This window comes from Lemur catta, chromosome 15, assembly GCF_020740605.2.
Source record: "Lemur catta isolate mLemCat1 chromosome 15, mLemCat1.pri, whole genome shotgun sequence".
Taxonomy (NCBI): domain Eukaryota; kingdom Metazoa; phylum Chordata; class Mammalia; order Primates; family Lemuridae; genus Lemur; species Lemur catta.
Window position 1 is genome coordinate 33,499,059 of NC_059142.1, and position 20,473 is coordinate 33,519,531.

At 41.5% G+C, this 20,473-nt stretch overlaps 1 long non-coding RNA gene across 1 annotated transcript in view; it reads right to left on the minus strand.

Moving 5' to 3' along the window:
- Positions 1 to 612: 612 nt before the first annotated feature.
- The window catches only part of LOC123620221, a 132,919-nt gene continuing 113,058 nt past the window's right edge, over positions 613 to 20,473 (minus strand). The window contains exon 3 of the long non-coding RNA XR_006728788.1: positions 613 to 680. This is a non-coding gene — a long non-coding RNA (uncharacterized LOC123620221). The remainder of the gene's footprint in view (positions 681 to 20,473) is intronic.

The following is a 20,473-nucleotide window of genomic DNA, read 5'->3' on the forward strand; positions in this document are numbered from 1 at the left end:
ATAAAAATAATATATGTTCACTATGGAAAATTTATCAAAAACAGAGATATAAAGCAGAAAATAAGAATAAATAATTCTAGTCCCGACCACTGCTACCATTTTGTTGTATTTCCTTCCAATTTTGTTTACATTCTGCCTTTCTCGTCCAATGATATATCCTTTTATATAAATATTTTTAATGACAACATAATCTCCCCTTATATGGCTGTGCCACAACTTATTTAGCCATTCTCCTAACCTTAGGTGTTTAGGGTATTTCCAAATTTACACCGTAGTAAAAAAAAGCTGCAGGAAATAAGCATGCAGGTTTCTGCATTTCAGATTATTTCTTTAGAATAAATTATAAATGGAACTACTGTGTCAAAGAGTATGAATATTTTTTAAGGATCTTGATACATTTTTTCCAAAATGTTTTTTGGAAAAGTTTTTACCAGTAGAAGCCATAATTATTTATGAAAGCAGCCAAAACACTGGAATTTTCTTTACTAGTGATGACTCAAGAGTATTGTCTCACAATGTTTTATAAGTAAAAGGGATTTCTGCTGTTCATTCTTTATTGAAGGGATGCCTTTTGTTCTTCTGTAAGAAATGACAGAGATACTTCTACAGTCGGTCATCTCCGTAGCAATAGTCATTTGCTCACTTTCCCTGATTCAACAACCAAGTGGTTCCGCCAGCTCCTGGGTAAAAGATAAATGAGGCGAGAGAAGCTAATCAGTTTACCAATCATGCTTTCCAAGTAATAAAGAGCTTTCATGTACTCTCTCTGGTTCCACGGAGCTCTATAAAGCAGTCATGACAAGGTTTACTATCCTTTCGCTGCTGGAGAAAAGTGAGGCTCAGACAGATTGCTGTCCAAGGTCGCAGCCTGGTGAGCGTTCAATCAAAGGCAGTGGCCAGGTCTTCTGGAGTGCTTTGCCCCTACACCTCAACTGCCTTTTTGTCATGCTCTGTGTAAGATGGCATGGAGACGGCATTCCTTATTTAAAAGACCCAGATGTCAGCTGAGATCTGCCTGCCTCTTGAGATCTAGGTGACACCGCCTAATCCCTTCTCATAACAAAATACCATAGACTGCATGGCTTCACCGACAGAAATTTACTTCTCACAGTTCTGGAGACTGGAAGTCCAAGATCAAGGTGCCAGCAGGGTTGGTTTCTCCTGAGGCCTCTCTCCTAGACTTGCGGATATCCCTCTCACTGTGTCCTCAAGCACAGCCTTTTCTCTGTGCGTGGCCTTCCCTGGTGTCTCTTCTTCCTCTTCTTGTAAAGACACCAGGCCTACTGGATTAGACACTCCCCATGACCTCATTTAACCTTCATTACCTCCCTAAAGGCCCTATCTAAAGTTGTGGCTGTTAGAACTCCAACATATGAATTTTGATGGGACAGAACTCAGTCCCTAACACCCCTCATTCCACCTCCCATGGGAGTATAAAGCTCTTCTCCACTTGAGATGGGTTTTTGGTGGGGAGCAAAGGCGGGGGTGGCCCCCCTCTGGATCCAAACTCCTGCTTTCACCAAATTAAATCATGTTATTCATCTTTTCTGCTACCAACGTCTACTGTCTCTCCCCTCCCCGCTTCCTGTTGACATGGAAATGAGAACGAGCTGTTGTGTTTTCCAGGGTGAAATCATTCTCAGAAGTCATTTAGGTGGGTATTAGATGTTATTACAAGGACAGAAGGGATAGAAAAGGACTCTATATAGACAGTTTCACCTTGAACACCAGATAGCCTTTTTCTTTGGAGAACAACCTTGCCACATTGGTCTCCTAGTATCTATTCTCAACCACTTAGAACCCAGAGGGCAGGAGGGGTGGTTAATTGATAGTTTATACCTCCAACACCCTAATAGTGAAAATCCACCCCCAGGAACTTTTCACGGGCTACCTCACCCCACGCAGTCCCAAGCGTAGTGCCCTAGCATAGGTTTTTCTCTCTTGCCTACCTTTCCTTTGTTCTTCCTGACTCTCACCCTCTAGGATTGCCCCTTGGGAACTCCAAATTCTTCTCTCTCCATAAGATAGAGTTTTTTCAGCTCTCCCCGGCTCCTAGTGACAAACTCTGCGCCAAACTGCCTTCGAGTGGCCAGACCAAACCCCTGAAGGCCCAGTGGAATAGAAGGCCTTCAATTTAACCAGCTCCACGTCGTCAAACTCCAGTGGCAGTTTTAAATAGCATCTGTGTCTTCATTATTCAAACAAATCCTAATAATGTTGATATTAGTGAAGATGAATGTTTAACAGCTTGGGACTGAAATAATGAAGTTGCTAAATAAAGAAGGATGTCAGAGTTGCTAAAATGCTTGAGAAGTGTCAGCTGGGATGGATAGAAGGGCACACTGTTGATAAATGGCTTAATATAAAGTAGAAACATCTGGGAGAGAAAGTGAGGCAATGCAAACTACAGTCTTAGGCATGCATTTAGCTACAATCAATGATAGAGTTTAGTCCTGAAGTCGTTGCTTATGACTGGGGTGGGGGTGGCTGTGGGGGGGAATCTGACCTTGGGGAGAGACACTTAGTGAAAACTGGTAAAGAAAAGGCACTATCAGGCAGCTTCCTCCCCTCACTGGCCACTGAGACCCAAAGAAAATGAATTTTGACTCATTGCATTCCGTGACTTAAAAGCAGGAAAATGATTGTAGTAGAAAACCAAAGTGCAGGGTTTAAAAAGAAAGAAAACATATAATAACCCCCTCAAGTGCACTGAAATGTGAGCTCCCATCTCAGCCTCCATAATATTAATAGCCGCTCCCATTTATTGATCACCCCCAACTATGTACCAGGTATTGTTCTAAACTGGAAACAGCCCAAAGTTCTTTTAACAGGAGAGTGGGTAAGCAAACCATGGGGCTTCCATACGTTGGGAGAGCCCTCAGCAAGACAAGAAATCAACTATTGATACACGCAACTTGGATGAATCACAAAGGCTTTATGCTGAATGGAAGAAGCCAGTCCCAAAAGGCCAAATGATTCCACGTATTTGACGTTCTCAGAAAGACAAAATTATGGTGACAGAGAACAGACCAGCAGTTGCCAGAGGTTAGGAGTGGGGAGGGTGTGATGATAAAAGGGTAACATGGTAGTGCTGGTTACACAAATCTATACCTATGTTAAAACTCACGGAACCATACGTTCTCAAAAGGTCAATCTTACTGTATGTTTTAAATAATTTTAATTATTAAAAATTATTATAAAATAATAAAAATTAACCATGTGAATAATACATCAACATAAACATTCAAAAATATACATGCACGATATGTGTGTGTGATGTGATTCCACCTTATGTTTCTCCAATTCCTAGGCTTCCTCAGAGATGCCCCAGAGGCCCTGCAGACAGGGCTTCCTGCTCTTCTTCCACTAGAAAGCTCCACGCTCATCTGTTCTGTATATTTAGGTTTAAAGAAGATTTCATTTGAAAAAGTAAAGTTTGAACTGCTGACGTAATAAAACCTAGTATGAATTAGCATTTGAGAGCTCACTATGTGCCAAGCACTGCATGACATGCCTTTTTTCTATGCATCATCTCATTCATTCCTACATACAACCCCATGAGATAGAAATTCTTATTTTGCCCCCATAATATTCTCAAATAAAAAAAGAAAGGAAAAGGTTTAAAAAACCAAAAAATAAATACATAAATACATTCTCTTAAAAGATGAGGAAAATAAGACTGAGAGAAATTATTTAACTTGTCCACAATCACTTAAATAGAGGGTGGCAGAACAGGGACCCACCAGGGTGGGGGTGGGGGAAAGTTGGCCCACAGCCCTGATGCCACCACCCTCCCCAGCCCCCCATCTCCCTGCCCACTTTCCCCCATTGGGAAATTCACTTCCCCCGATGAATTCTCACACCTCTCACTCATCTTGGTGTCTGCTTCACCGCGGAAGGGGCGTCACCACTGGATGCCCCTCACCTGGCTTGTGGCATATACTCAACAGTCATTGGATGAATGACACGAAATAAAGTTTGTACAACCACTAGCTAGGAGGCACTTAATGAAGGCTTGTTCTCTGGCAGTCACAGAGAACAGAGGAGGGAACGGCACGCAGAGTCCCTCCAGGCATCTGGCAGTCCCCGCTTGGGTGTCTGTAGGACCACACCACCGCCAGCCTCTTCCTCCCCGCAAACTGCAGCCAGACGCAGAGGGGCCTGGCTGCCTCTTCCCACTCCCACCCGCTTTTCATACAAAGAAGAGTTTTCATGCTGACATCCAAGCTGGCCCCCATATCTGGTGAAAGTCACTTCATGGGCTGAAAAAAATCTCTCTCTGAAAGGATTACTCTCATAAAGTGCAGTGAATTGGACCCTGACCTGGAGTTGACCAGAGGAATTTTTCAATACCCACTTTTATGTATAAAGTGTGTAACCTTTCTCGTCTCATTGAAACTAGGTGGTATTGATAGAGTGGAAATTTCAGCAAAGTGTGTTTGGGACTTAATAGGAGTGACTCGTGGTAATGGCGGCTACCAGCAGTTCCATTAAGAGTCCTAACCAAAAAGAGAAAATAAAATCAGAATCAATACTTCCACAGGCGCACAGTTTAAGAATTTTGTGGTGATTGGAGCAGAACCTCCTTCAGCCACAACCAGCTCGCATTCCTGCCGTGAGCCTGTTTTCCCATCATTTGTCAATCAGGGGGCAGAGAAAAAAGAACTGAAGGAGGAATAAATGGAAGATGACTGCCGCAGAGAGACAAGAAATCCATCCCTAGGGAAAGATGACCAGACCTAAGAACCAACCAGAGAGGAAAATACATGCCCCCGTGGAACGACAGGGCACTGGCTCTTTCCAGTCAGTAGTGGGCAAGTTCTTGTCTCCAGAACTTGTGGGAAAATTAGAAAATGTCAGATCTAGAAGGGTCCAGAAGATTCTTGTTTTTCAAATAAAACTGAGGCTTAGCAAGACCAAGCAACTTGCTCAAGATCATGAAGAAACAGACAAGGAAGTGACTAGAATCCTGGGCCTATCAGTTATACCCCTCCCTACACAAGGGCCTCTTTGTCAGGCTGATCGATCTCACTACTTGGAAGCTTCCCCCTTTCCTCTTCCTTTAGTTACCTAGACTGTGGTCCCCAACCCACAGGCAGCAGACCCCTACAGGTACCAGTCTGCAGCCTGTTAGAGACGAGGCTGCAGAGCTCCACTGTGGCCACCCCCCTCCCCATCCAGGACAGTGGAATAACTGTCTTCCATGAAACTTAGCAACCAAAGTGCCATACTGCAGGAGGTGAGTGGCAGGCGGGCAAGCAAGTGAAGCTTCATCTGTATTTACAGCCGCTCCCCAGGTTCGCATCACTGCCTGAGCTCTACCTACCTGCCCGCACCCCGCCACCCACCCACTTGGTCCGTGGAAAAATTGTCTTCCATGAAACCAACCCCTGGTGCCAAAAAGGTTGGGGACCACTGATCTAAAGGACTCTACTTTCAATTTTCTTTAAATCTTCTAAGACCCAGGCACCCAACAGTTTATGTAGTTTCACTTCCAGTGTGAGGTGGGGCTCACGGGTTGGTGTATGAAACATCCCAGGACTCAGAGAATTCCATGGGCAATGCCTGACAGGCAGACGTGGACTCACAGTGCAGCAGAAATGTGGAGGTGGCAATTGGTGCTTAAGGGACCCTGCTCCATAGGTTGACCCAAGAAGTTGGCCCAGGTCCAATCAGAGCTTCCACATTATACCCCGAGTCTCCCTCTCCACCGCTCCCATTGTACCCTCTTCAGGATTGAAGCATGACTGAAAATCCTGAAGCACTGAGATCCCCTCCCTCCTGTCCTGCTCAGAGTATGCACAGTCTCCTGTAGAGCCAGGGGGCCTGATGAGTTGATGTTTTGCTAATCAAAAGAAACCAACTTTTCAGACATGATCTTCTCCCACCCATGAGATCCTTCTCCACGATCCCATCTCTGGAGTGTTGGGGGTATCTAGCATCCAGTGCACAGCTGGCAATTTGGAATAAATGGAAAACAAGGGAATATGTAAATAATTATCACAAAGAAAAGCACTGTCTGTTCCACTTGGCTGCATATGTCCAGCAAATGAAAGCACACAATAGTTTACCCATGAATTTCTAGTAACACAACATTTTTTAAAGGCTACGTTGAAACCCAGATGGCTCTCAAATAGCTGAGCTAAAGCCTTATGTCTAGCCTTTTGCAGTAGCTGCTTGGAATCAAGCAAAATGCTTAACTAAAGGCAGAGAAGGAAAGACATGAAAAATAGAAACACTCATTTCTTTGAGTGGTAGCTCATGCAACCTTCTGTAAGTCCTAAAGCTATTCTCATGAGACAGAAATTACACAAATCATGTGTTGACCCAAAGCCCAGGGGTGCACTGCTTGGGGCCTGTGGCTTATGAGGAACCCCTGCAGCTCTGTGTAGTGTGAGGAGGTCCCTACACAACCTTCTGTACCCTTAGATGTCAGTAGTGACTGCTGGCTCCTCTCTGGAGAAAGAAGTGAGGGAGGGCCTCTCAGAAGTTCCCTTTCTCTTCCCCTTGCTCCACCACTACCACCAACAACTCCTCTAAGCTTCCAACTGATTAGGGAAAAGGTCAAAAAGACAGAGATTTTCCTTCCCTGTTCATATGAACAGGACAGTATAGTATTGCTCTAAAAGGTCTCCAAGCTGACTTCCCCTTCTCATAGCCCCATCGTCTCCACATTCCACTCCTCTATTCTACAAATATTTATTGATTAAGCACATTCTAAGTACCAGGCACTATGCTAGAAACTAGGGACCCAATGCAATAAAGAAAAAAAAAACAAATACTATCCTTCCTGTTATGAAACTTAATGGAGAGAAAAAGAAAGATTTTTTGATGAGGAACAGCCCCATTAAGCTGTGAATTGGGATCCATTTTACTAGTCTCAGCATTGCTGGTAAAACAACTCATCGGCACAAAGTTATCCACTACCTTGCACATGGGACCTTCCACATAAGTCCACTACTTTTGGACCTTGTGGACATGTTCTATTCTCACTCCCCTGGAAGGTAGCTGTGAGATAAGAACCTCTCCCTTCATGGAAGTCAGGCTCCCGAATATAGACAGTTCTGACAGTTCATAAGGAAAGGATATCTTTCCTCCATGCCCACTATGTACCAGGCACAGAAATGGGTGCACACACATAGTTCCTTATTGAATCCTCACAATAGCACTATGAGGAAGGTACCAAACACCCTTTGGCAAAGTTGCAAGATACAAATTCAATACACAAAATCAGTTGCATTTCTATACTCTAACAATGAACAATCTGAAAAGTAAAACCACAGTAGCCTTGAAAAGAATAAAACAGTCAGAAATAAATTTAATCAAGGAGCCAAAAGACTTGAGCCCTGAAAACTACAAAACACTGCTGAAAAAAATTAAAGAAGATATAAATAAATGAAAAAAAATCCCATGTTCTTGTACTAGAAATCTTCAAGACATTTGATTTGGCAATGATTTCTTAGATATCACACCAAAAGTATAGAAAACAAAAGGAAGAACAGATAAATCAGACTATCTCAAAATTTAATACTTTTGTGCACAAAAAAATTACTATTACAATAGTGAAAAGACAGCCCATAAAGCAGGAGAAAATATTTGAAAATTATATATATGATAAGAGGTTAATACTCAGAATATATAAAGAATTTTTACAATTCAACAGTAGCAACAATAACCAAAAAAAACCCGTTCAAAAATGGGCAAAGGACTTGAACAGACATTTCTCCAAAGAAGATACACAGATGGCCAATAAGCTCTAGAAAAGATGGTCAACGTCACTAGTCATCAGGAAAGTACAAACAAAACCACGATGAGCTACTACCTCACACCCATTAGGATGGCTATTATTTAAATAAATAAATACACAGAGAGAAAATAACTAGTGTTGGCAAAGATATGGAAAAATTGGAGTGCTTGCTGGTGGGAATGTGAAATGGTGCAATGCTATGGAAAACAGGATACAGTTCCTCAAAAAGTTCAACATAGAATTACCACATTCAGGCATTCCACTCCTGACCCAGCAATTCTACTGCTAGATACATACCCAAAAGAATCGAAAGCAAAGATTTACACATATATGTATATACCAATGTTCACAGAAGGATTATTCATAATAGCCATAAGGTGGAAACAACCTAAACATCCACTGGCAGATAAATGAATAAACAAAATGTGATATGTACTAACACATACAATGGAATATTATTCAGCCATAACAAAGGATTAAATTCTGATACATACTACAACATAGATGAACCTTCAAAACATTATGCTAAAGAGGCATAAGCCAGAAACAAAAGGGCAAATATTTTATGATTCCACATATTTGAGATACCTAAAATAGGCAAATTCATGCAGACAGAAAGTAGAATAGAGGTTACCGAGGGCAAGACAGGGAGAGACGGAAATAAGGAGTTATCATTTAAGAGTTTGTCCGGGATGAGGAAATAGTTCTGGAAATGGATATTGCTGAGGTCGCACAACATTGTGAATGTACTTAATGCCATTGAATTGCATACTTAAAGGCAGTTAAAATGATAAATTTTTTATGTTATATGTATATTTTACCACAATAAAAAAATATGGAGTCAGACATTTACTAAGGTATAAATGGCACAGATTTTTATATTTCTTACCCTGATCAATGGGCTATTCATACTTTCTACTTCTTCTTGAGTCAGTTATGATAATTTATATTCACTCAGAAAATCATCTATTCCATTGATATTTTCAAATTTGTTACGCTGTAGTAGAATTTTATACTTCCCTTTAATATGTATTGCTAAATCTTTTTTCTAATTCCTCATTTTGTGTGCTTATGTTTTCTCCTAATTCTTGATTTGAGTTGCTAACAGCTTGTCTATTAATATATTGCTTTTCTTTCATTATTTTTAAGCTCTGCTATAATCTTTCTTTGCTTTACATTAAGCATATTCATTTTTCTAATTATTGAATTAAGTTTTGTATGCAATTTATTTCTTGTTTACAAATAAAAGTATTTAAAGTTATACATTTTCTCTCAGTATAATTTTGGTCATATCCTATAACTTTTGATAACTAGCATCCTCAATGTCATTATTGTCTAATTGTACTTCTTCATTTGTCCTTTACCTCAGAACTGTGTAGCTGAAAGTTTTCCATTTGTTCTGTTTTTAATTTTCAAGTGGTTAGAGGCTTATTTCAGCTTTTGTTTATTAGCAGCATTGTAGTTAAAGAATGTGACCTGTGCAATTTTGACGAAAGGGAAAGAGAAGAGTTTAGACTTACTGGAGAATTCCAGAGACCCAGCAGCCTCAGGGAGGACGCTGAAGCTGTACGACACCGCAGCAGAGGTTTAATCTCTGCTCACAAATTTCTCTGCCATGCTGGAGCAGCAGCCCAGAGTTGGCTGGGGAGTGCCCCCATGCGTCGCTTGGCAGAGCCATCTGCGCCAAGTGCAATCTGTGAGCAGGCAGCACGCTGGCACTCGACCCCTGATGGGCTCCTTCTCGCAGGATCCATCCATTTCCCTCCGGCTGCCTGCAGCCCACCCTTGCTTCAGCCGGCAGCCCTCAGAACGAAAGACTGTCCCTGGATTCTGGTGAAGTCTCTCCTACTCATCTCCCAGGCAAACTGATTTTAAGTGTAAAAGGAGCCATGAATCTAATCAGTCCTCTTTGGATCCATATTTAACAGAAAGGCTATAGCTTCTGGCATATATGGCTATAGGAATTCCCAGTGTCTGATGCAGGTTTCTCATTCCTCTTATAACCTTGGCCATTCCCATGAGATTCTCCGACGGTGGGAGCTAGATCCAGGTGCTAAAGTCACTACCTTACTTAGAAGTCCTCCTTGCCTTCTTTCCTTTTCTTTTCTTTTCTTTTTTTCTTTCCTGCTACTCAGAGCAATAGTCTATTGGCAAAGTACTCATTAGAGGATAGGTTAATATTTCCTCTTCAGACACATACTCATAATCTAAGGATGTGAAACCAAACGCACTAAAAACACCACCATTACAGAATGTGCTCTGCCTAAGAGCCTGGTTTTAGCTGAGCTTCAGGGCCACTCTACTCGTACAAGAACAGCAGATGTCCCTGAGTCACCAGAGCTCACTGTCAGTAATATCTTAGGTCTGAAAATAAATCCAGCATTAGGCAGCTGACCGCATATGTGCCTCTGAAACTATGGCAACAGAAAGTCCTTTTACCTCTGTGTCCCAATTAAAAGTGTTCTGTTGGCTATAATTGGGATGTTTGGTCTCCAAAACTAATAGATCAAAGCAATCACATAAGCCTCAAATGTCACCATGATACAAATTGATATTTTCCATGCAAGCAGCTAATGAGTGGTCAGACCAAAGAGCATGTAGGATTGAGGTTATGGAGAACAACTGGATTAATCCACTTTGGGATCCTCTTCTCCATGTTCTGCCCCACCTGAGGTTTGAAACTGATTGAACATTGGGGAGGGGAGGAGAAAGGATGATGGAAATGTCAGGTTGGGCATCCAGGAGGATAGAGGAGCTTTTAATAGAAATGGAAAGAAAATACAGGGAGTAAGTTTCATGGAGAGAATAAGAAATGGTGAGAAATAAATGCATTCAAGTCTACTCTGCTAGGGTAGCCACGTGTCTGGCCTTGAACCAGGGCACATAATGTTTGAGTTTTCTGCCTGGATAACAACAACAAAAAATTAACTAGTAATATAAACATCTTCTTTTGATCATTATACTTTCAGATTTGTTTTGTTGTTATTTCTGATTGATTCTTAATCAGCAATAGCATGGAACAACTCTGCTTTTAGTTCCTCCTCTATTAAGTATGAAATGATCTATAAACAAACACTTAAAAAAGACGCAGTTGAAAGGGATCCTGTGATCCTTTTGTAATATGAAAAGTCCTCTGGTAATGCAAATAATCTCACCCTCTAATAATCTGTTTGCTAACAGAAGTAGTACTGTGTAAAGGGCAATTTTTTAGGAAAATAAGGTACACATACACAGATTTCTTTTTTGGCTATATCAGAGGAATGAATATGTTTGACTGCAAACAATAGAAAGCTCAACTTAGTGGCTTCATCAAGTCAGAAAGTAGGCAGTTACCAATATTAGTTCAGCAGTTCAAACATGTCAAAACCAAAGCCCATGGCTCCTGGCTTAATGGTGACTGTAAAACTATTCTACTTCTGACATGGCACCCAAATTCTAAGCAAAAGAGGAGGGTGAAGGGGGAAATGGCTCATGAGCTGGGTCTTCCCTGCTGTGAGGGAAACTTCTTGGAGGTTCCACACAGTGACTCCACGTGCATCTCATTAGCCAGAACCACATCACATGATCATCCCATCTGCAAAAACAACCTGGGAAATGTTGTTGCTTAGTGCACACATCACCATCTTGCAGCTGGAGTTCTGTTAATAATGAGGAAGGGAAAATGGATATTGGGTAAGTAGCTATCCTCTCCCCTCTCTGTCCAACCTCTGAAGAAGTTCTGGCATTTTTGTGGCGGCCATTAGGCAGCTTTGAATTTAAGGTTTCAAGAGGCAAGTCATGCATGATCTATCATTAGAACAAAGGAATTCAAGTCAAAAGACCTGGGATCAGGTTCTGGCTCTGCTACTAGCTCTGCAACCTTGGGCACCTGAGTCATTTACTTCTGTTTCTTTTTTTTTTTTTTTCCTAAAGCCAGTCAAATTTAGCAATGGGGATGGGGGGTTGTATACCAACTTTAGTGACACTAATGTTAATAAGTTCTAATACCCCACTACCATCAGATCAGCCATACTTCCATTTCTAATCTGCAAAATGAGAGAGCTTGCAATCATTGTAAAGATCCTGAAATCCTCTGCTTCCATTCTAAAGCCTTACCTGGTGGATAGCCAAGTTATATTATGCTCCTCTCCTGGCCCCTGTGCCCCACCCTTTGTTCCTGGTAGACAAGGGAGCATGGCTGCAGTGGTCTGCCTAGGACCTAAGAGCAGCATCGCTTCAGGAAGCCCGTTGCTTTGGAGAAATAGAAAGAGATCCTTCTATCCTCTAAAAAGAAGTTAGAGGGCCATGGCGGTTCTAAGATAATGTATATGATCCACTTCCCTGGGCTGTGCATGACCAGCACACCTGTGTCCAAGGCAAGAGGTCATCCATGGAAGTCAAAGGTGAGACAATCTGTCAAAGGTGAGACATCCAACAGACGTCTCCAGACAGCAGCAACATCTCCCACCACCATTGCACACAAACTGCCAGGAAAACTGCTGGAAGTGAGGTGGGAAAGGGAGGAAGTAAGGAGAAAAGAGGGGTAAGAAAACTTAAGGTAACATGGGTAATCTTGCTCAGACCTACAACACTGTGAGGTCCACGGTGTTTTCTTTGGTAGATTTACACCACAAAAGAGGAAAAATTCAATTTCATCCTCCTCCCTCCATCCAGAAACCTCATCCTTACTTAGCTAAACCCACTTTCCAGCTAGCTGGGAAAAGGAGGAGTATTCTATTTGTTACATGCAAGAGGGACCAATTACACTTTGCATCAGGGACCTGTTTGACCAGTTACAGCATTGTGAGTGAACCTGTTTAATCCAAAGAAATTTCACCCTCTATGTCGCTCTTTTAGCTCTGCCTACCACCTTCTCACTGCATCAAATTTACTGGTGAATAGAGACTTTCAGGAGCTGCCTCTGGTTAGTTGATAAATTGGGCTTTGAAATGCATCTATGACTTTATATCACCCACTAAATTCTTTAGATATTTAATAATAGAAAAACCTGGCCTCTGTTGGAAGTAATTCACAAAGGAGCACATCAATTGCAAGAATAAAAAGTGCCCCTTTTCCATGTAAATTGCACAGGCTAAAACCAGATCTACCAAAGCGTCTGAGAGATCCCTGAGGTTTCTGAAAGGAGAGATATCTCACACACCCGTGGGGGGGTCATTAGAGAAGGAAATTTTTAGCTGGATCCAAAAAGCTTCACTCATTTTTGGACTCATATTTCACACCTCACACCAAAATAAACCCACAAAAGTTTCAGAAGAATACATATGAGAAATAAGAATTGCACAAAGCCTGGGAGTTTTAACTTCTAGTATTAACTGCATTTTTTAAAAAAGTCTCTGTATCTTTGAAATATTAACCAAGTTAAAAGACAAATTACAAAATGGAGGAAAAATTGTACCATATCACAGGTAAAGGTATAATTCCTTCAATATATAAAGAGAATCTGCAAAATCAATAAGAAAAGGACTGACAATCCAACAGAAAAAACCCAGCAAAGGATAACTATTGCCCAAATGACTATTCACTGACTATTCACTAACTAGGTAATACAAATGGAAATCAAACATACAAAAATGCTCAAATTTGAGCATCTCAGTTGTGCTGGGGAGAAACAAAGACCCAGCTACTTTCCTTCCCTAAGCCCAACTTTGCCTTCAGAGAATAAATTTCAATATGCAGGGTCAATTTATAAAAATTTCTCATACCACCATTACCCTGCCCCAAATCACTTGGGAAAAATGTAAGCTAAAAATTGAAGAGGGACAGCAATTGCTGTGATTTCAGATTTATTAAGAAGGCTCAGTAAAATGCTTCCCACGTTGGATACAAATGCCTGAACTCCCATCATTCAAGATCTGTTCATTCAGCTTATAGACTTCCCCATTAAAAGCTCATAGGAGAAATAGCCTTCTAATTACTTATTTAATATTACTTGGTATGCATAATAATGGCAACGTAACCTGGTGTTGTGTTTTGCCATTTGCAATAAACTGTAACAACTGGATCTATTTGATCTTGTGGATAAGTCTGTAGAGTAAGAAAAGGGAATATGATTCCAACTTTATACATACTTCTTCAACATAGAACTACTCAAGTCCGGGTTGTCTGACTCCAAATGCTAAACATTTTCCAGAATCCCATGCTGTATGTAGGTGGGTCTGTAATGTCCTTTCCAGAGATGGCATTCTGTTGGGGCAGTGACGTGAGTGTAATGAGGCCATGAACTCCTGGTGTGACTAGGAGTAAAGGGAGGTGAAAGAGAAAGCACCACCATAGAAAAACAGTACTCTAGGAGTGGTCAGGCCAACGGACGACATGTTAAACTTGACTCACTGAAATTAAAAAACAATGAAATAATACTGCACACCTATCTGAATGGCCACAATCCAAATTACTGACACCACCACATGCTGACAAGGATGCAGAATGACAGGAACTCTCATTCTTTGCTGGTGGGACTGCTAAATGGTACAGCCACTTTGGAAGACAGTTTGGTGGTTCCTATAAAACTAAACATACTGTACTATCCAGCAAATGTGCTCTTTGGCATTTACCCAAATGAATTAAAAATTTGTATCCACACAAAAACCTGCAGGCAGATGTTTTTAGCAGCTTTATTCATAATTGCCAAAACTTGGAAGTATCCAAGATATCCTTTAATAGGTGAATGGATAAATAAACTGTGGTATATCCAGACAATGGAATATTAGCCACCACTAAAAAGAAATCAAGCCATGGAAGACATGAAGGAAACTTAAACACATATTTCTAAAGAAGCCAATCTGAAAAGGCTACACACTGTGTGATTCCAACGATATGACATTTTGAAAAAGGTAGAACTATGGAGATAGTAAAAAAGGTCATTGGTTGCCAGGAGTTAGGGGTGAGGGAAGGATGAATAAACAGAATACAGAGGATTTTTAAGGCAATGAAACTATTCTCTACGTATGATACTCTAGTGGTGGATAAATGTCATTATATATTTATCAAAAACCCATAGAATGTACATTGCCAAGAGTGAACCCCAACATAAACTATGGACTTTGGGTGATAATGATGTGTCAAGGTAGGTTCATCCATTGTAGCGAATCTGCCACTCTTGTGCTGGTGCCAGATGTCAACAGCGGAGGAGGTTATGCCTGTGTGGGGTGGGGGGATGTGGGAACTCTCTGTACTTTTCCCCCAATTCTCCTGTGAGCCTAAAACTGCTCTAAAAAGTAAAGTTTATTGATTTTTTTTAAAAATTGTATCTGCTGATCTAAAAATGAATGCAGATGTTTCTAACCCGTCCTCACCACCCAAGAAATGAATGCTTCAATGTTTCCCAAAGAGGGATTGCTAGAAATTTCTGAGCATCTACTGATTGCCAGCATTTCAGTTCCGTCCTCTTCTCACCATTGTGGTCGATGTGCTCTTTACTCTGCCCACTGAGCTTTCAATTGCGATGACTGCATTTTTCATTTCTATAAGTTTTCTTTGGCTCTCCTTCATTTTTTCCCATATTCTCATTTTCTTCTATTATAACTTTGATGATTTTTTTTTAGCATACTCATTTCAGGGTCTTCCTCTAATTACTCTGTTATTCAAAGCTCTTGGGGCTCCAATCCTATTGTGTTTTTTGCCTAATGACTCTTAGATATGGCAGATGGTTTCCTTGTGCCTTTTGTAATTTTGGCCTTTGAGCTCAACTCTAGTGGGGTTCTATCTGTGCAAATATCAAGTGGCCTGAGTTAAGAGTCTATCCAGCTTCCCAAGGTAGTTTTGTATTTGCTTCTGTAGTCATTCCTAGGATACTACTTGCCTGAAACCAGTGCTATAGATTCATTTTTCAGGTTAGAGGCTCCCAAGACCATGCAGGGAGTATAAACTAGAACTCCAAACCTGTGCAAAGAGTTTGTTATGGATGAATATATCTACACATTCTCAAGGAGAAATTTACCCCCCACTCAGAAGTCAGGTGGAGGCCAATACATTTCACTACAGCCTCTCTGCCAGTGGGTGGCCTTCTTCCTATCTAACCATTTCTCCAAAGGTGTAGCCTTGTAGGTGCCCCAGATTTTTTTAGTTGTCTTAGTTCCAACTTTCTGGCACACAAGGGCCCAAGACCTCATCTCCCATCTTTACATGAGCTTTAAAATCAAAACCTCTTCTTTACCACTGACAATAAACTCTGGCTTCCCCTGGATTGCTGCATCATCAGCTCTGCTCTTCACTTCCCAGTGGTTTGGGCTTCCAAGGATTCCCTTTAATTTCTAGGCATTTGAAAGGATGTTTGCTCAGGTTCAATTTTGTTATTGCTTATGATAAAGTATAACGTTTATGAATAAAAATTAGAGGGTTAATCCTTTCTGAAAGTTACTAGAGAACCTACACTGGTATAAAATAGCTAAGCATCTTATGTTGCAATTGCTCAATCTGTTATAATGTACCTTTAAATTTACCTATAACATGTACCTATTGAACAGTCTCTTGTTTTTCCCATACCAACATGAGAATAGATTAAAAAAATCAAGTATAAAATCTATTGGTGGAAAAAAATAAAAGGATGTTAGTAATATTCTATTCAGCATTTCTGGGTATTTTCTAGTAGAAAGGTTTTCAGACTAGACTACTCTATTACTGAAAATGGTGAAAATGGAACCACTAGTCATATCGGATACATTATTGCATTTAATCCCCATCCCTACCCTGCAAGACAGATAATCATATTCCCATTTCACAAATGGGGAAATTGAGACTCATAGAAGTTAAATAATTTCCCCAAGGTCACACAACTAATGCTGTCTGACCTCCAAGACCTCGTTCTTTCCCTTATCTCGTATTTATTACCTCTCTGAAGAACTAGCCTGTTTCCTCTACTGTGTCCAAAAGAAGAGAAACCAGAGCTGTGAAGAGTTTCCACTGAGTATACCTTTCAATGTTCTCCTTGAAGAACGTTCTAAAAAAAAAAAAAGTTTCTGGCAAAGTTCCATTATTAATTATAAGGGTGAATGGTAAGCCAAAGAATTATGAGGACTGGATGAGGCTCGACATCACCTTTGGGGAAACTGTCAGTCCTTGAGTAGGCTCATGTCTGAGCACACGGAAAGTGAGAGGCAGACCTTCCCTCCCCAGGCAGCCGGCCTCATTTTATCCAGGGGTGGGTCAGCAGGAGGTCTGGAGGATTGGTTCTGCCTGAAATCTGGAGGAGAAAGTGGATACAGGAGAGGTTAATGTCCATGCTGAGGAAGCGTGAAACCAGTGAAAACCTGAATCATTGGGTTAGAAACTGGCCAAAGGCCAAACACAAAATATAGCCATAATTGGAGCCATCCCAAGTAGAAAAAGGTTATTAGTGGAATCCCATTAATCACAATGATTAATGCTGAAATCCATGCTTTTTATTATGTAAAAGGCTAAAAGAGTGTATGAAGAGGGGGGAGTGTTTCCAATTTTGCAGAAAATAGTGAACCAAAGAGGGACAGTAAATATTCAGGATGTGATTTGAAAATCAGAAACCTGGACAAGTCACGCAAATCACGGACGCATAAAAGCTGCTTACACAAAGAAGTTTGCCAGAAAGCAAATGTGCCTACAGATGGCCCATCAGGAGGCAGTTGGGTAGTCCCTGCGAGCTGCAAGGGCAGCCAGGCCAAAGGACAGGATGAGGACGGGGAGAGACGGGGGGAAGGGGTGTGAGCACAAGCTGAGGACAAAGATCTGGCAGCTCATGGTCCTCCCAGAGTCCACAGCCTGCCAAGGGCAATGCCCAGGGGAGGTCATCTTGGAACTCCAGGGCCTTTAAAATCTGCTACCCCAGACAAGTCAGGGCAGAGGAACAGTGCTAACCAAAGGTAAGTTGTGAGTCTAAAGAGAAATTGCAAAAAAAATGAAATAAAATAGCAATGAATCAAAATGAAAGCACATAGATCAAAGCCTCCCCTGTGAATCCAAACCAAGCTAGATGAGAGGTTGATCAGTGAAGAGGTTGCAGACCAATGAGGTCATTTGACAAGAAAGAAGAAAGTCTAACCTGGAGAACATGTCTAAACTGGAATTAGGTGCTCAGGAGGCTTTTGTGGTCTGACCATTACTAATGGTATGGACCCAAACTGATGGACCAGGAAGAACCAAGGGCGTCCACGCATATTCATAAGCTTCCCAAACTGAGAACAGACCCTAAAATAATGGTTTCCTGCTTTATATTTCAAAGAAAAAAATTTCCGGAAGAAGAGAGTTCTTTTTAAATTAATTTCTTAACATGGCTGTTTCCAAAAGGATCTAGAGTAAGTTACTAATATAATATTAAAGCACATGCACACAGCAGTTAAATTAAGATGCTGGGCAAAGACTGGCTCACGCTTCACCAAATGCATTTCCTCTTTCCTGGCCATAAGCTAGACCACATTTTTCTGCCTCCTTTGCAATTAGGTATGACCTCCCTTGCAAACAGGAATGTCTGAGTTCTAGCCAGTAGTATGTGAACAGAAGTATTGGTTCCACTTCCAGGGCTGGCCCCTATTCACCCCCCAGGCACGACCATCCATACTCCTTCTTCATGTTCTGCTAAATGCAGAGAACTCTGAGTGGGATGATTCCTGGTCTCTGAATCTCTGCTTGTGGGAGAACCGCCTGATGACCAGGAACACCCACTGGCACTTGACATGAGAAAGAAATTCCTACTGTGATAAGCCACTGGGATTTGGGAGATTATTTGTCACAGCAGCTAGCATTATTCTGCTTAATACAAAAATTGGTAACTTGAAGAGGAATACTGACATAATAAACGCCTAAACAGTGCTGGCTTAGCCATCGGTGGCAGGCAGAAAGGAAACTGTCGTCAGAGAGTAGAAAGATGGAGAACCATGACATTCCATGGCACAATGTTAAAACTGTTACTTGCCATAACCTGGAAGCCAGATCATGTGCCCACTGAGCACATGTAGTGCTAGACAAATGGTTAGGGAAAGGCCCAGATTATTTCTGCTTTTAATAAAGAGAAAGAGGGAGGGATAGAGAAAAACAGAGATTAAATTGGGGGCCTCTAAGCATTGGATGAGGCTACTATTTCAAGGCCCCGAACAGTAATAGATAAGACTGAAGGAAGCATTAAAGGAAAAGGACCCACAGCTTAGGGCGTGGCCCCGGCCAGGGTCTGCAGTATGACAGCCTTTCTGTCCCAACGTCAGGCCTCTTCTGCCCCTGACTTTCTCTAGCACTTGCACAGACCCCACCGAAGCACTCGGGAGCCTCTGACTCCCTGGACATCATGCGTGGACCCCGGGGAACTGGAGAACTGTCTCAGGCCCAGCTGCATGGACATTTCCCTCAGCTATGTCTAATCTACAACCCCCGCTCAACCAGCACTGTGTTCCCAGAAACCTTGCTGGAAGCGGCAGCCATCGAGAGAGCAACTAGTTATGACTAAAGCACGAGAAGAAGAGCTCTAGGAGACGTTAACCTCCAAGAAAGGCTAACATGTCAACTGACAGATGACAGGTGCATGTGGAAAATCGAATTGAGTAGAATTTTATAGAACTACGGCAAGATATGGGAAGATTTAGGCAGAGACTCCAGAAAGTAAAAGAAGTGAAAATAAATGAGGTAATTATTAATTTTAGAAAAAATAAGGTATTCAAGAAGGAAATATCATAGCAGACTCTTAACTCAGGAATGAGCAGTATGAAACTGTATACTAAAAACAGTAAATATGGATTTTACTCTAGTTATGTAGTACTCTAATTTTATCAGGAGGGTGAGGAGATAGCAAGTGGGAATAGAAATGTAAAATTCTCATCTCCCCAAAATAAACACTTTCTAAAAGTGACTAATCAAGAGAGGGCAGTGTATCTATATTATTTAGAAATATGGAGGTAAATATCACAAGAAAAGAAAGATTAGGAGCTAAAAGTGACTGTTTCGAGAGAGAGAGAGAGAGAGAGAGAGAGAAAGCTGTGAAGCAGGGGGAAGGTGGGTGTTTTATTAAGTAAGTCTTTTAGCACTACTTGACTTTGTAAAATAAAAATACTCTTCTAAAAAATAGGACTTCTTTGCAGGCTCTTGTTCTTCCATCTAGCAATTTTTTAAACTATAATAATAAATCTGTGTAAGATGGTGGGAGACGAAGGCATTAATGATGAGTGGAAGATATTATGTCCATTTCAAAGTCATTGTTGAAGCACAGAACAGACCCAACAACCTGAACAGTGAGTAATCAGGATGTTTTTCATCATTTCTGGCATCCAGAGCTGTTGAATAGCCTTCCTGAGTTTAGGAACGTTGCCACCAGAAGGCTACTGGTCCCCTAGGTCAGAACCTTGCTTTCCCAGTCTTTGCAGTCAGGACGTGGGCATGAGGATCGAGTATAGGGGAGAGTGATGTAAAGAAAGAAGCACAATGTGCAGATTCTGGCAGAATGGGGAGGAATGGCCGGGTGAAAGCCAGTCCTCCAAGGCAGCACCAGCAAAGGTCTTAGCGGTCGTCATGCCAGGCCCAGTGTCAGCTGCACAAGCCACATTGCCTGTCCGTACACAGCGGGGAAAATGAATAGTCAGTCCATGTCACTGGGCTTTATTTCTGACTGTGTTGCTCAAAGCTCAGTTCTCTGACCTCTTTAATGATTCTTTAAGCTATCTGATATCCTTTAATAAGTTCCCCTTCTGCTTAAATTAGCTAGGGTAGCTTTCATTATTTGCAACTAACAACCTTGACTGATACAGGGAGCTAGAGCGGCATAGCCTGCGATGGAGA